The following is a 14,772-nucleotide window of genomic DNA, read 5'->3' as shown; positions in this document are numbered from 1 at the left end:
TGTTTTGGGTAGTAGATTCCAAGCCCATTACTCTTTCTGTAAGTTGCAGCAGACATACGGTTTCCAGCTGGCACAAGCAGGATCCATCGAAACAGGCACATTAGGAGCAGCCCAGGGGAACAGGGCTGCATGGTGAGCAGAGCTGGGAAATGGGAATCTTCTTCACAATTTTCAAAGTCTGTATTAAATGAAAATTATTCTTGTTAATGTGAACACATACAGGGCAGTGCAGTGGATGCCCATGCAGCTCCACATCTCTGAAGAAAACATTCAGAAGCATGTTTTCAAACCCGTTTTCTGGAGCTGGACAACATCAAGATTGTGTTCCTGCTGCAGGTCCAAGTCCCAGTATTTCTTTATATTGACTAAACCCACCCACTTCTATTTGTTTACAACTATCCACAGTTCCACAGATGCTGTTTTCCTCAAAGACAGCCAAAATGTACCCAGCCCAGCCTTTGGATGGGAATTAAATTGCTGTGCCATGCTTTGGTTAAGAGATTCATCACTCATGCTCTGAATCACCACCACAGCCCTGGAAATATATGACAGAAGGAAACACTGTGGCTAATGCAACAGCTTTGTAAAACCTCAAACTGCAAAGTTACATCAAGATGACTGCTTACTAAAACAATTTTAAATAGGATTTTCAGCCTCTCAAAGCTTGCTTGCATACCCAAACACTTCAAGCGAAGTTAAACTGGTTTTGACCTGTATAGATGCAGCGGCCCCTACTGTCCCCAAGATACGTGCTGTGATGAGACCTAATGATTTCTTTAAGAATGAGAGCCTGATGGTTCCTGGGGCACAGGGCACTTTTCAGCCGCTGTGTGATGTGTCCACCTACTTCCTGTGCAGCAGCGCTTCAAATACCCACACAGCAGCAGTGCGGGTTCCAGCACAGGGCCAACGGGACACATGTCCCAATTCAAAGCACCAAAGCCATTTGGCATGAGGGAATTCCAGTGATCCTTGTCAGTGCTTGCAGGCATGGCAGCCACCAGCAGGCAGATCCCGGTGGCAGTGCGGTGGCCAGTGTGGTCCAGCCAGGGCTGCCACAGCGAGACTCGCTCCAGCAGGTGCAGCCGCTACAGCCCCAGTCTCACCCCAAACTGAGCGATTTGTTTGCATCACAGTCCCGGGCAGCCCTGCTACCTTCCCGAGAGCAAATCCACATAGCATTGCACTGGGTTAAGAAAACCTGTCTCCAATAAGCTTTTCTAAGTCAGGGCACTTGGCCAGCTTCACAGAGAGAAGTCAGGTCGGCCAGCTCCCTGCCCCCATTTAGCAGGATTATGCCAGCCCAGTCAGCTGATGGAAGGGCAACTGGAGCTGGTTATTCTCAATACAATAATCAGTGCTGTCAGTGCTTGGAAAACTGTGATTAAATATGTGCAGCTGCACATTTGGATCGCTTTCCCACTGAGGAAAAGAAACTCCCACACTCATGAAGAGAAAACCTCTATGGGACTGACATGCCTTCTAAATTTAAGCTTCTCTCTAACTAAGAAATTTCCACAGTCCTGTCCAACAAGCTATGCCACAGGGCCCGTAATACACCCCACCTCTTCACACCACCACCCCCCCCCAGAATTAGTATTCTTGACGTTCACATTACAAGATGTTCAACAAGTTGCAATAAATATTTGGATAATTAGAAAGTGGGCACTCGCCTTCCTGAATGGGCACTGTCTCTAGGTAAAGCCAGTTTCACAGCAAGCTGGACTGTTTCCCAAATGAGAACCTTAAATCCAATCCTCTGACCATAAATGAACCTGAAATAAGACTGGTCTTTTCTAATCAGGCAAAGAGAATCCAGAATCAGACAGTTGCAAAGAGTTTAAAGGATTTTACAAAATTAGGAATACATTTGTGTGCTTCAGGATTTCATTGCTTTGGGTTTGCCTCTGCACAACCTTTTGCCCTAGTTTCTGGTACACCACATTGTCTGTGTTTTATTCCATCTCTGTGCACTATTTAAGGTTTTCAGCTTCTGAGAACTATTTCTCAAGACTTTACATGCTACTGATGTTGCTTGTGCCCTACCCGAGGTCAGCCGTAATCCTCCCATCACAAATGGCATCATAGTGACATTTAGATGAATTATGAGGAGTATGCCGCAAGAGCTAGTGAATTTAAGTAGGTGAGGCTTGAAATAACAAACATGGAAAAATTGCCCCTAAACACCTCCTAGAATGCTCCTGAAGAAGCATTAGCTGTGTTTTGATATTTGGTTGGGGCTAACATACTCTAAAGGATAACAGCAGTGCCACATTTTGATGAGGCATCCCAGGCCTCATCCTCATGTCAGTTGGTAATACTTACTGAAAAGTCACTTCAGAGCTTCCTAGTGAGGTGCACAAACACACAGCTTATAATAGACACTTTAAAAAAGACAAAATAGTTTATTTGTTATTAATAATTATATAAATAAGCTTTTATATATATATATATACACACACAAGATATATGTGTGTGTGAAGTAATTGCCCTGTCCCTTGCCTGCGTTCTGTACCCAGAAAGACGAGACTGCTTCAGAACCATCAGGGTAACAAGAGAGTTCTCTACTGCTTCAAGCAATTACCACAAGATACGAAACAATAGATCTCCTGAGAAAAGTAAAAACAGTCACAGCACTCTTATCAAAAGGGTTCACTTATTTTTATGAAATAATTTATTTGAAAAGGGACTGCAGGAACTGAGCCAGGACAGAACAGTTTGTCTCATCAGAGGTCACTGCAACTTATACTTTGCTAATTTCTGCCAGTAAGAGCATTTAGGGTGACCTGGGTGAAAAGAAAAAGAGCCTTTCATTTCTAATACAACCTCACATACAGCTTTTAGTAATTTCTAACACAAATGTTCATCTGGTGGGACATAGGAACAGGATCAGATCTGTCCTCTGCCAAGGTGCTGCAGAGAGACAGTCCTGTTACTGTCTTGGCATGATGGAACAAACAACGAAGAAGAGGAAAGACCAATGAATTTGAACAGATAGATGGGATAATTCTTCTTCCTCTAGTTCCTATAAGCAACACCTCCAAGGGAAGTGGGGAGCAGGGGAAGGTGAGCGGCTGCAGTCATGCCAGCTGTAACTGAGAGCTCTGCCCATGGGACTGCTAGTCTGGCATTTTGCTCACATGCACTGACCTGGTATTACCAGCTCTTGGCAAGAGGCAGAGATCTCTGTGCAACCTCCCATGGTTCCAACAAGTCTCTCTCTGTCTGTGAGTGTGCCTGTGATTATCAGAGAGGTTGTTTACAACGCTAAGATGCCTCAGTGTCAGATCCAATGAAACAACATTGTCATTCTGATGTAATAACTTCTTGAGCCCTTATCGCTGAGAATAGATGTGTCAAAGACATATAATCTATTTTCCTCACAGACAGGGTGATTAACAGCAGGATGCTATTGTGAACATAGCACCATGTCCTTATCAGAGCTAAATGCTTCAGGTCTTGCCGTTTTGCTCCTGTGGTTAAATGCAAAGTCAGTATTGATTTTGATTGTTTGTGGTTCTTTACTCAGCAAGTGGGTTTGATGTTAGTATTTCTGGGTTATGGGCAGCAACAGAAAAATCCCAGCCTGGCTGTAAGTTGAAATGCACAAAAGGTGTGTGCTGCAGGATCAGTGGTGCTCTTAAAAGCCAGACACAAAGTGTGGCTGCCCAGCTGTTCAGAGGCTAAGCACAGAGCTCAGCACAGAATCACACAAACACAAGCAGGCTTTGACAGCAGTTCTTGGGAGTGAGAAAAGGAAAATTCAGAAGCTTCTGCACTTCCAGGCTCTAGCAGCTTCCTTTAATCTGGTAAACCTGCCTAGAGAGATGAAAACAGGGAAAGTCTCTGGAGTGGTCCCACAGCTGGTCCCTGAAGGAAGGAACACTTTGGGGCGTCTGCCTAGTCCTGCTGATGAAAACATGGCAGCATGCAAAGCATCAGCTGGCAGAAGACTGTCAGCACCAGGACTCAAGGAAGATGGCAGGCTAAGTGATACAAGCTTATTGTAGCTTGTGGAAAACTTATAACTGGTTTTCCTTCTGAAAGAGGCTGCTGCAGAGTTCAAACAAGCTAATTTCTGTATGTAGTGATGCCCACTGATGAACTAGAAGATGGTTGCAGAGGCACAGCCTGCCTCACCGAGGTCTGCACCAATGCTGCAGGGGCATCTCTGCTCTGGTGTCTGGAGCACCTCCTCCCCTCCTGACCTGGGTGTCTGCAGGGCTGCTTTTCTCACATATTCTCATTCCTCTCTCCTGGCTGTTGTTCCACAGTGGTTTGGGTTTGGATTTGGTTTTTTTTTACTCTTCCTCATAACGTTTTCACAGAGATGCTAGCACTGTGGCTGACAGGCTCAGAATAGACCAGCACACCCTTGGTATTGATTTCTCCCTTATGCTCGTGAGGTTTTTGGAAAATGTGTTGTACAGACATTATCCTCATCCACACAAGGGGGACTGTGAGTGCTAAGCCTTCAATACACTGCAGAGAACAGGTGCTGTAAGATATCTGTTATCCCCATACATACTGGCTAACAGTTGGCCTCCCTTTGAGGGAACACTGGTGACTTCACCTAGCAATGCAGCATACAAGGCTTCAGAGGTCTCCTGGCACTCTGTAGCGTGAGTTGTACGTGACCACCTTAGGTATGGTATTTACATCACCACCATACAGTGGTGTGAGCACCTGTGTACATCTCTGTAGTGTGCTGCTACCACTGGTACTCTACATGTGTCTCTGAGTGATGGCAACACGAACAAGTGAGAAGAACACTGACATGATGTATAGGCTTCTCATTCCAAGCGAAAGAAAATAGAAACACATGAATCTAGACAAAAATAATAAAACCCCACACACCCCAACTTTGCTTTCTTGCCAACACTCTGCAGCTTCGGTGAGGGTTATCTCAGATATCAAGCTTAGGGCAATTCTGTTCCTCACTGAGCATTTGGCTGTCAGTCTTTAAAAGGTCTAAAGCCCTGAAAAATCATGAATGTGAAGAAAACAGCTCAGCGTCACATTGCTTATCCACTAGATCCTGAACACTCATTAAACTTCTCTCTGTCACAAATCAGCTTACAACGGTTGGCTTGATTGAACTGAGTGAACCCGAGACTCCCCCTGTGCTCCCACCTCCACGTTGAGCCCTTCTTCTGGGCTGTGCCTTTCAGCAGAGCAGTCAGATCTAGCAGCCTGCTAAAACTTGCTCCGTGATGATGCTCTTGGAGACCTCAACCCCAAGGAGAGTGAAAAAAGGCAGCAGAAAACAACCTCCCCTCTGAAGGTTAAAACAGTGTTTTAACTGTTTGACATGGTGCTGTATGTGCCATATTGCTGCCCTCTGTGCTCCTTTGCTTCAGCTGAAACTGTAAACCCGAGCCGGCAGTGCCCATGGCTTTCTGCTGGCAACTCCACCTCCTGTTGTAGTTTCCTCACCTCTAGCTGTGAGCCTTGCTGAGGGGTGTATTAGCACCAGCTCCAGCCAGAGCCCGTGACCCACCTGCTTCCCACCAGACACACCGAGAAGCAGCATTTTACTGTCCCAAGTTAACCACTGCCTCAGGAACGCAAAAGCTCTTCTCATGTCCCTTAGGACTGTCCCAGATCTCTGAAAACCAAACTGAAGGAGTAACCAGTTCCCTTTTCCTCCTTCCCCTACAGCAAAACAGAAACAAGTTCTAACAAACACACAACCAAGAAAAGAGCTGCATGTTTTCTGCTGCATTTGGCACTCAGAAACAAGCATCAAGCACTGGTTAGGACAAAAATATGGAGGAAAATACGGAGGAGAGAGAGGAATATGTGTAATTTACACTATGATGCCTCTTTCATCAAGTCTGGCTGAATTCTGGATCTCCTTCTCTTACCTCCTTTTAGACCTGGCAAGCAGATGACCTGGCAAGCATTTCTGAAAACTATTGCTGGTTTTGGACACCTTCCATCTCTGTTACTTCCCTATAGATAAATTCAAAGAGCTGTTGTATACACCCACTTTTGCTAGATAGGAAATTATACTTCTTTTTGAAATATGTTTTCAAGAAGCAGGTACACAGGACAAAACAGCACATGCATAAGCATGTCTGGTTCTCAGGTCATGCTCCAGCCTGGTACAGGTTTTCAAAACGCTCATTGGCCCTAAGCTGCTTGTGGGAGAGGTTACATGAGATGGTATTAAGTAGTCACGCAGCAGACTAGCTTCCATCCTCAGCTCAGGTCTTCCTGCGGTGCTTTGTTCTCACATGTCTCTCCAACTTTCTTGCCCCAAAGCTGACCTTAGCAGTGGAGGACATGTGGTACCAGCATGCCATGAACAGCCCAAAGCTATAGGAGTGGGCATCACATGGAGCAAGTCACATCCACACTATCCCTAAGAGCCCCATGCTCCAGCACTGACATTTCCCACGGGAAAGCAGTCCTCCTCTGCTTGGGGACAGCAGGGCGAACAAGCTTCTCCCATCCTGGGCCCCTGAACTTGCTTTGCCTCATAGTGCTTCTCCACAAGGACAAGGTGGTTTCTAGCACCTCATGCAACAACAGTTCCTTACCAACACCAGGAAAAGAAACCTACCCGTCCCACAGCCTCGGCAACACACACTGTACAACAGCAAAGCTCACAGGCATGCTTCTCTAAATCCTCACCTAGGATCAGGAACCAGCTCTGCAGATACATTAATTGTTCTGAGAGCAGCTGTGAAAGCTACGTGCCCGATTTATAGGGCAATCACTGTTGTGATTCTTGATGAAGTCATTTACATTTAGAATACCCTGGTCAGCTACAAAGGGAGTTAACTGCCCTGTGCTTCTTGCAGCTCTGCTGCCTCTGCTGTTTCCTACACACTGAAAATGGCGGCAGTGCCACTACTGGGTGCAATTGCTCCATCAATCTAGGCACAACCCAATTTTCCACTCCCTGTTAAACACACATCTGCACACCTTAGACCATTAGAAGGTGCCATGCACATTTATCACACAGATGAGGCCTCTGCTGCCTGCAGTAGAGAGAAAATAAAGATAGCACACTGTAAAATGAAAAGCAGAGCAATGTACACTGTAGATGTAGAGCTTGAAAAATGTCACACATGCATTTAATCTACCTATCAGACTGTTTTCTTGTTCCAGTCTGTGGCAAGGTAAGCTTCAAGGTATCTGCAAAGCAATTGGTTTCTCCCCCAATCTCCTACTTGCTCCCAAACTCCTCCTACACTGGTAAAACCAGTCCAGTCTTCCTCTCAAGCTGCGCTGCACAAAACAACAGAAGATACTTGAATTAAGGCACTGGAATGGGGGCATTTTTAAAGCTCTGCTGGGGTCTGAATGGCAGCTCTGAGCTCTGGTCAGTGGCATCAGAAGCAGCCTCTCTCTCAATTCCCTTTTTCCCCTGTGTGATGCTGCTGTCCCACATGTCCAGCCCTGTGGCCAAAGCTCTGTCTAGGCTGCTACTGCTGCCACCTTACCCTCTTTGTGTCTTGCCTCCCTGCTCTGATAGTGCCCTTACAGTTTTTTCCTCCATGTGCTGCTCATGATGATTTTCCTTCCCCTCTCTTTGGCACTATTTTAACTCTGTGTTGTTGCAGCACCCTGTGGTGTGTCCCCCTCTTTCCTGTTCCTCTGTGCATGACTACAAAAGGGTACTACAAAGCACACACTATATTTTCTGAACCTTTGATGTAGGGTGGGGGGAAAATGGGTGGAGGAATGATGAACGAGCATATGGACAACACATCTGGAACTACAACTACTGGTAAACTGTCCCATAAGCATGATTATCCATATATACACAGGTTCACACCATAGCTACTATATCCTCTAGGGTCAGATAATTAGATCCTCTAGAAAAGATGTCCCATGACTCTTGCTATTATAATGAAGGTTTTTCATGATAGCAATGAAGTACTTGGCAAAAGCTCCTCTGCAGAGGTATAAACAGAAATATTTTAGCTACCAGGGCACTTTGATCTATGGCGAAACATATCCTGACCTCTGATGTTAGAATTATTTCTACAGCTCATTACCTCATTTAGGTAAGCTTCTCTTGAGTCCCATCTACCGTAGGGGAGCTTCTTGGGGCTGGGAGGTCTGAGGAAGTGGTGCATATAGGGGTGGAAATTTATGGGTGCCTGGATCACCCCTACTAAATCTATGAGGTTTTCTTCAGTGCTTGAGAAGCGGTCGGACACTTGAGGAAAGGTGCAAGGAAGATCATAGAATCATAGAATTGTTTAGGTTGGAAAAGACCTTTAAGATCAAGTCCAACCCCAGGACTGACTCATCCACCACTAAACCATGTCCCTCAGCACCACACCTGTACAAACTGCCCCTGATTAGAGTTTTACTAGGGATAAGGAAACAGCACTCTAACAGCTGATCTCATAAGAACAAATCAGTAAGATACAATGCATGAAGTTTCAGTGTTAACAGCTCCTGAGCCATCAACAAAGCACAGAGACAGACAAGACAATAGCACTGTAGATACTACTTTTGCACTTGAATTTCAATCTCTTGTGCAGAATACAGCGTTCTCCTCGGGCACTGCAGAGCTGTTTCACAAGTGGTAGTGATTGGAATGTGCCTGCTGCAAAACAAACTGCTAAGTACACAGCCAATTCTTTTCGTTTCTTTTCTTTTTGTGGTTTGACTCTTTAGATAAGAATTTTACTGGGGATGAGACAACAGCACTAGCAGCAGATCTCATAGGAACAAATAAATAAGGCACAATGCAGTGAGCTCACAGGACTGCTGTGTGAGGGTTGTGTGGAGCCTGATGGCAGCTAAGAGAAAACAGGGACTGAATGCAGTCTGCAGCTGCTAACACCAAAAAACTTCTACTGTTCACAGTACAAACATGCATAAGTGGACTCAGACAAAAGGTAATAACAAATATCTATAAAGCTCATTATCAATCTTGCCAAATTAAGAAAATCACTGCCAAGTGCAAGCATGAACATTATAATGCTGGCTCTAAAATGAGAGCAGATTGAGAGAAGGGACGCTTATTTTGAAGGGAAACTTGGAGGCTGTTTCTTGTTGATAGTTCAGGGGACTGTGGAGGAAGAGGAGAAGACCAAAGACAGAAAGGAACAGAGATTGTATCTGTATGTGTATCTGAGCTCAACTCCAAGGTAGGTCAGGTCATTCTAACCTTTTCTGTGTTTTCCCACTCTTCCTTTCCATTTAAAAGCGAGACAAAATACAAGATCTTAGTGTCACAAGCTAACAATGCGGTTGGTATGCCTCTGAGGTCTCTGCCCATGTATAAATCTTCCTTAATTGCCGAAGTCAATTGAATTTGAAAACTGCCAGAAGAGTAGGCTGCAATCCTGACATACAAGAGTGCAGAGTGCATGCATTCCCTCAAGGACAGAGAATTGTATTAGCAGCAATCTTCAGACTACATCTGCAACGTCATGCTGGTTAAATAATTGATATACTTAAACATTACTCTCGAGGGAGAACAACGGCTTCAGGACATCTACAAAATTATTCATGTAGTATCCTGGACTATTTTTTGTATTACAATTATGTCTAGAGGTGCCAGTTGAGATTGAGAACCCCATTTGGTCAATAGGCTCTGCATAATCAGAAGTAGTCACTTTAAGTTCTTCAGGGAAATCTGAACCAACAAAAGATAAAATGCTACTTTCAGGTGTCAGACCAAAAACACACACAAAAAACCCCAGCCTTTCCCCCTTCAAGAAACTTGCGTGCCTTCGGGTTGTGGCAGAAGTGAAGGAGTCAACAGGCCGAACTGAGATTTCTGCAGAAATGGTTTGTAAGTTCCTTTCATCAGTCCTTAAAACATGTCACACATACAGGCTTTACCTTCCCTTTCTATTCTATCACAGTATATAACTGACACTCACAATGAACAAGAGCTGCTAGATAAGGAGGTTTTACATCACCATAGGTTTTTCTCCAGGTGAGAGGTGTGCCAGTCCAAGCAGTTAAATTGGCACTAATCTCTAGTTCTTCTTTTTTTTCCATAAATGAACTCACTGAAACAAATACAAGCCAGAGGACTTAACACATTGTAGGTGGCATCTGATGTAATTAAAAAAGCTTGTTAAATGAAAACAGCAATGGTTTCTCTGATATTCCACCTAGAAATAGCTCTCGGGGAACTTTCACAAGGAAAAGCACTCCTTAGAAGAAAGCAACTAAAAAAGTAGGAATTAGATAAGAGAATCACCATTCCAAGGTTTCTCATATTAAAATAGCCTGCCTTCTTCAGCAGTGTACCTGCTTCTATTTGATAGACCTGGAGATGCTTGTGCATTCATTCCACATAGAATTTCCCTATGTTTTCCTTCCCTGTGTTGCTACACAATGGTGTTACGATATCTTCATAGCAAACAAACCAAATCAATTTTATTTTCCTCTTCTCTGTCACCTTACTACATCAAGATTTCCAGTGTGTTACCTTCCTCTTGGTCAGAGGCACCAAAAGTAATTCTGTTCTTCTGATGCCCCTTTGCTAAAAGTAAAAGTGATTTTTGCCTACGTTACCTTATGTCAGCTGTCCTGTTGACTGGCACGTTCTAATGCTGAACCTCTCAAAACAATGCTACTGCATTCCACTACGATAGATTGAATTACTCCCATGCATGTGAAGACACAGTTTCCATGCATGTAAAAAATGCTTGATGGAAGTACATGGAGTAGGTGGTTGAAACACAAGCTTCTCCGTACATTCAAGTATGTCTGACTACACAAAATGCAGGTGGAAATGCACACATTTCTGATTTGTCTGGGGAACTTTTAGCAGCTAGTGGTGGAGAAGAGCTCGTGAAGGCCATCACAGTTTATTCCAAAGCATTGCATTAGTAGCATATTCAATATGACAGTTTTCATTCAAATCTGTAAGACTATGGAGGGGAAAAAAAAAAAAAGCTTTAAAAAATCCTTTTTCTCTAATTTTCTTAGATATAATTCAGAAACAATTGAAAAATTTGCATTTTACCAACACTGGGAAAGCTGCTCTACGTCTTGAGACACATTAAGTTGCTAGATTTCCTGCCTCCCATAATGATCCTGTGGCATTTGGTGCAGACAGAATTCCTGAGGAATCAGCTGTCTGGGTGTCTGGTTCCTATGTGGAAACAGAATAATAAAAAGGATATGGGTCAGAGCACCCAAGCAATAATGGAGTTATTTATCTCGGTGGATGAAAATGTCAAAATTATGAGTTAAAATCATGAACTACAGGAGAAGGAACAGAGATGGTTTCCCTTCAAAGTGTCTTTTCTTAATACAAATTCCCACCAGCACGGTTAAAATTTGCGCATTTATTTTTAGCATGAAAGATAAAAATGGGGATATTAAATATATTTTATCCCAGCAGCAATTCACTCTTTTCTCTCAGCATATACTGTCTTCCAAGGATTGAGAGATGATTTTTGACAGTAGATTTTTCTAATAGCCCTGAATAGAGATTTCTGACAGTGAAGGCAGCAGATCCCTTTTTTTCTGTACATGCAACTTAGAGTCTAATTCAACAGAAATAAATCTGTCTTCCCTTGTGCTGACCAAATACGACACAACACCAAAGAATTAGCAGAAACTGCTGAACTAATGAAACATTAAGGAAGGGATGGGAAACAGGTTTACTCCCAACCAGCCAAAAGCTACAGAGCAAGATCAGCAGGTAGCAAGAATTGCATATTTTTCAATGTTCAGTTACAGAAAAAAAAGGTATATCATAGCATGGCACATGCACTGGAGACATTTTCCCTTGTGGTTACTGCTCTGAAGCACAGAGGTGCTTACCCAGAAAACTGGGTAAGGCTTTAAAGGAAGTATAAATGCAGATTTAAAAAGCCTCTGACTTCAAAGTATCAGTTTGTCTTTGCATGCACCACAGGAGTTTTTTTCCTTCTTCATGCTTCTTGTTTGAAGAATTTGACCTAGCATGAGGAAGGAAGCTTGGTAGCAAAGAGGAAAACTTTGCATCTCAACATGAAAGTGTTTAGTCCCAAAACAATTTATGGTATCTGTCTTGTAGTATATGAGACAACCAAAGTTAATAACCCATACAGAGTGACGAAGAGAAATTTAAAGAAAAATCTTTAAAGTATATTTTAAAGGTTTGAAAAAGAACATCCTAGAAGCTTGTAAAAGCAATTAAAATATTTTTCTTTAATGGCAGAAAGACAAAAATTTGGAAGCATTACTGTGCTCTGTGCTATAGGAAGAGCACAAAATGTGGACTGGGTATTAGTCACATACTATCCATTTTTGCCTAAAGCTACCACCAAAGGACTGCCTGGGACATCACTACATATGCCTTTCCACGTTTTAATCATTCCACCAAAGACAGAACCACCAGCAGCACCAGAAGAAGGCTTTTGCCAAGCAACAACTGGAGAAGATGTGCCAGAAACAATTACGTGCTGCAATAGCTATGGGAGCAGCAGATCACTGTGTAGAACGAACCTTTTGGGTTGCACACGATAACAACAGCAGGAGGGAAGCAACTGAATGTGTTGTCTGCCCAAGCAAGCCCCACTCCTTTTGGTTCTCTCTTTTTGTATAGATTACTCTCTTACTGGCTTCTAAGCATCTCTGTAGCTAAAATGCCCTATCCTAAATCATTCTGAGGAAGCAAACGTCCCAAACCTGCAGCTTGCTGGCTTCAGGCAGAAGAGTCTAAAAGCTACAAAAAAGTATTGTTATGCTGTTTAGAATCATACAATCACAAGCCCTGGGGGTCTTTGCTGTAGAAGTTTCCTGTTGGCAGTAAATCTCAAAATACTAAACAGTAACGGTGCTCTGCTGACACAGGAATTGAAACAATTTGGGGATGCTTCTCTGAGCTCTTTGACTTACTGACCTCAACATACTTCTGTCTTACAAATACAAACCTGTGAGACATCACTTTAGTTTTCCAGGATCGTCAAACCAGTCACAAATTTCCAATTAACCTGCTGACCTAGTACTTACAGATAGGATTGAATTGCTGATCAGATAAAGGGTTTGTCTGGGACAGCAAAGAGTTACCTTGTGGAACCACATAGAAGTGTTAGTGTAAACACTGCACTTGCTCCTTGTATAGCTAAATCAAAGCTCTGGGCAGCACTGTGAGTTAGGAAGGCTTGTTATCTATCTTCTCTATCTTAAAGTGAACATTCTAGATAATTTTTGTGGTAGTGTCACACAAGATAGCTTGTTTCCTGCCAACAAGTGTGGAGTAAGCACTATCCAGCCCCAAAGACGCAGACACCAGCAAAAGGGATTCACACCATTCTGACTTAGCCTGGCAGTGGTTTTCTTGGCAGGTGTAAAATCCCCCTCATCTCCTGTAGCCCATTTTTTGGACAATTCAGTAAATCTTTCCTGGTTATGCAGAAACAGGACATTTTCTCCAGAGCAGTTGCATACAACTTGGCATTTTCAACATCAAATCTACCAGACTGCTTCTACCTGACAGATATATATGCAAAGCCAGGAGTTGTTTGTGTTTATCCTTGATTATATATACGCGCAATGTAGTATGCCTTGCTATGAAGGCCTGATAACAGGCTCCAGAAAAAGATATCTCTTTATAAGAGCACATCAGCATTTACATGACAGACAAACTTCCCAGATGCAAAGGTTGTAGGAATCTGGGTTGGCAGAGGACTGTAACAAAGTTTTGCTGTATTCACCAGATCTCAGTGTCTCAGGAGTTAAGTCAGATTGCGTAAGAAAATTAAAAGTCATCCCAGCATTATCAGATAGAAATTTAGACACTTTCAAAAATGGAGCTGCATATTTTTTGAAATGAATTATACAATGATGTGATTTGTTTCAGTGGTCTTCTTTCATCTGTATTTTAGGTCAGTGCAGATATATGTACTGATGACAGGGACTTTAACATAGATATCCTAAAGATGGTGCTCAAAATCCCATGGCTTCTCAGTTCAACATGAATGGAAGCAGTTTAACACTTAAGAAGGCACTTGTGAATGGGCCAAGGAACATCAACAGGCTATTCTGCAGAACAGCTGATTCCAGACACAAAGTGTTATCAACTGCTGAGTTGATTCATCCTTAAGACGAATGATGGAGTTCCCACACTGACTAGACAGACATTAACTACACTTGCAGGAGGCTCAGCTGCAGTCACAGAAGCAGCTCCTGTTGCCTACAACCAACAGTGTCCCCTGCCGTGCTGCTGGCTATGGCGATATAGAGAGTTCCTGGTAAAATCGATGCAAGCAGTTCCTGCCCCCTTGTCCTCTGGCCTACTCCCTGTGCCATGCTCTACCCCAGTTTTGGTAGTTGTGAAGTTTGTAGGACTGTTCTACAGCCAAAGTTAAGGAAACCAAGGAACTGACTAAGGCTAAAATAACTATTAAATAAGCAAATAAAAGGCAGCAGCTTTGCTCCAAGGATCAGATATCCATGAACCAACAACTTCTAGTGAGAACAGCACATTCTCCACAGTCCTACCATTGCTGCCAGCCTGACATGAATAAATTGTCTGTGATGCAAGCCTGTATTATGAACTGAAGAGAATAAGGAGCACATACATGTTCTTGTTGGCTGCTTCTGCAGTGCTGGGGACAATAGCCTCTGGCAAAGGCTGAAGAGAAGAAGAGAAAACAACCACTGAAGCTGAAATTTCTTATGTTGGTGAGTCAGCACTCTTGGCCTTCAAGTAGCAGTGTGCATCTGGTTCAGTTTCTCACATATTTATTTTTCTTTTTCAGAAATAGCAGTATTCAAGTGATGTTTCAAATACTGGAGTGCAATTCTGTGGCAAGGGCTTGTGCAGAAAGCCAAGGAGACTTGCTC

The sequence above is a fragment of the Psittacula echo genome (assembly GCF_963264785.1).
Source record: "Psittacula echo genome assembly, chromosome: Z".
Lineage (NCBI taxonomy): Eukaryota > Metazoa > Chordata > Aves > Psittaciformes > Psittacidae > Psittacula > Psittacula echo.
Note: the sequence above shows the minus strand (reverse complement) of the source record.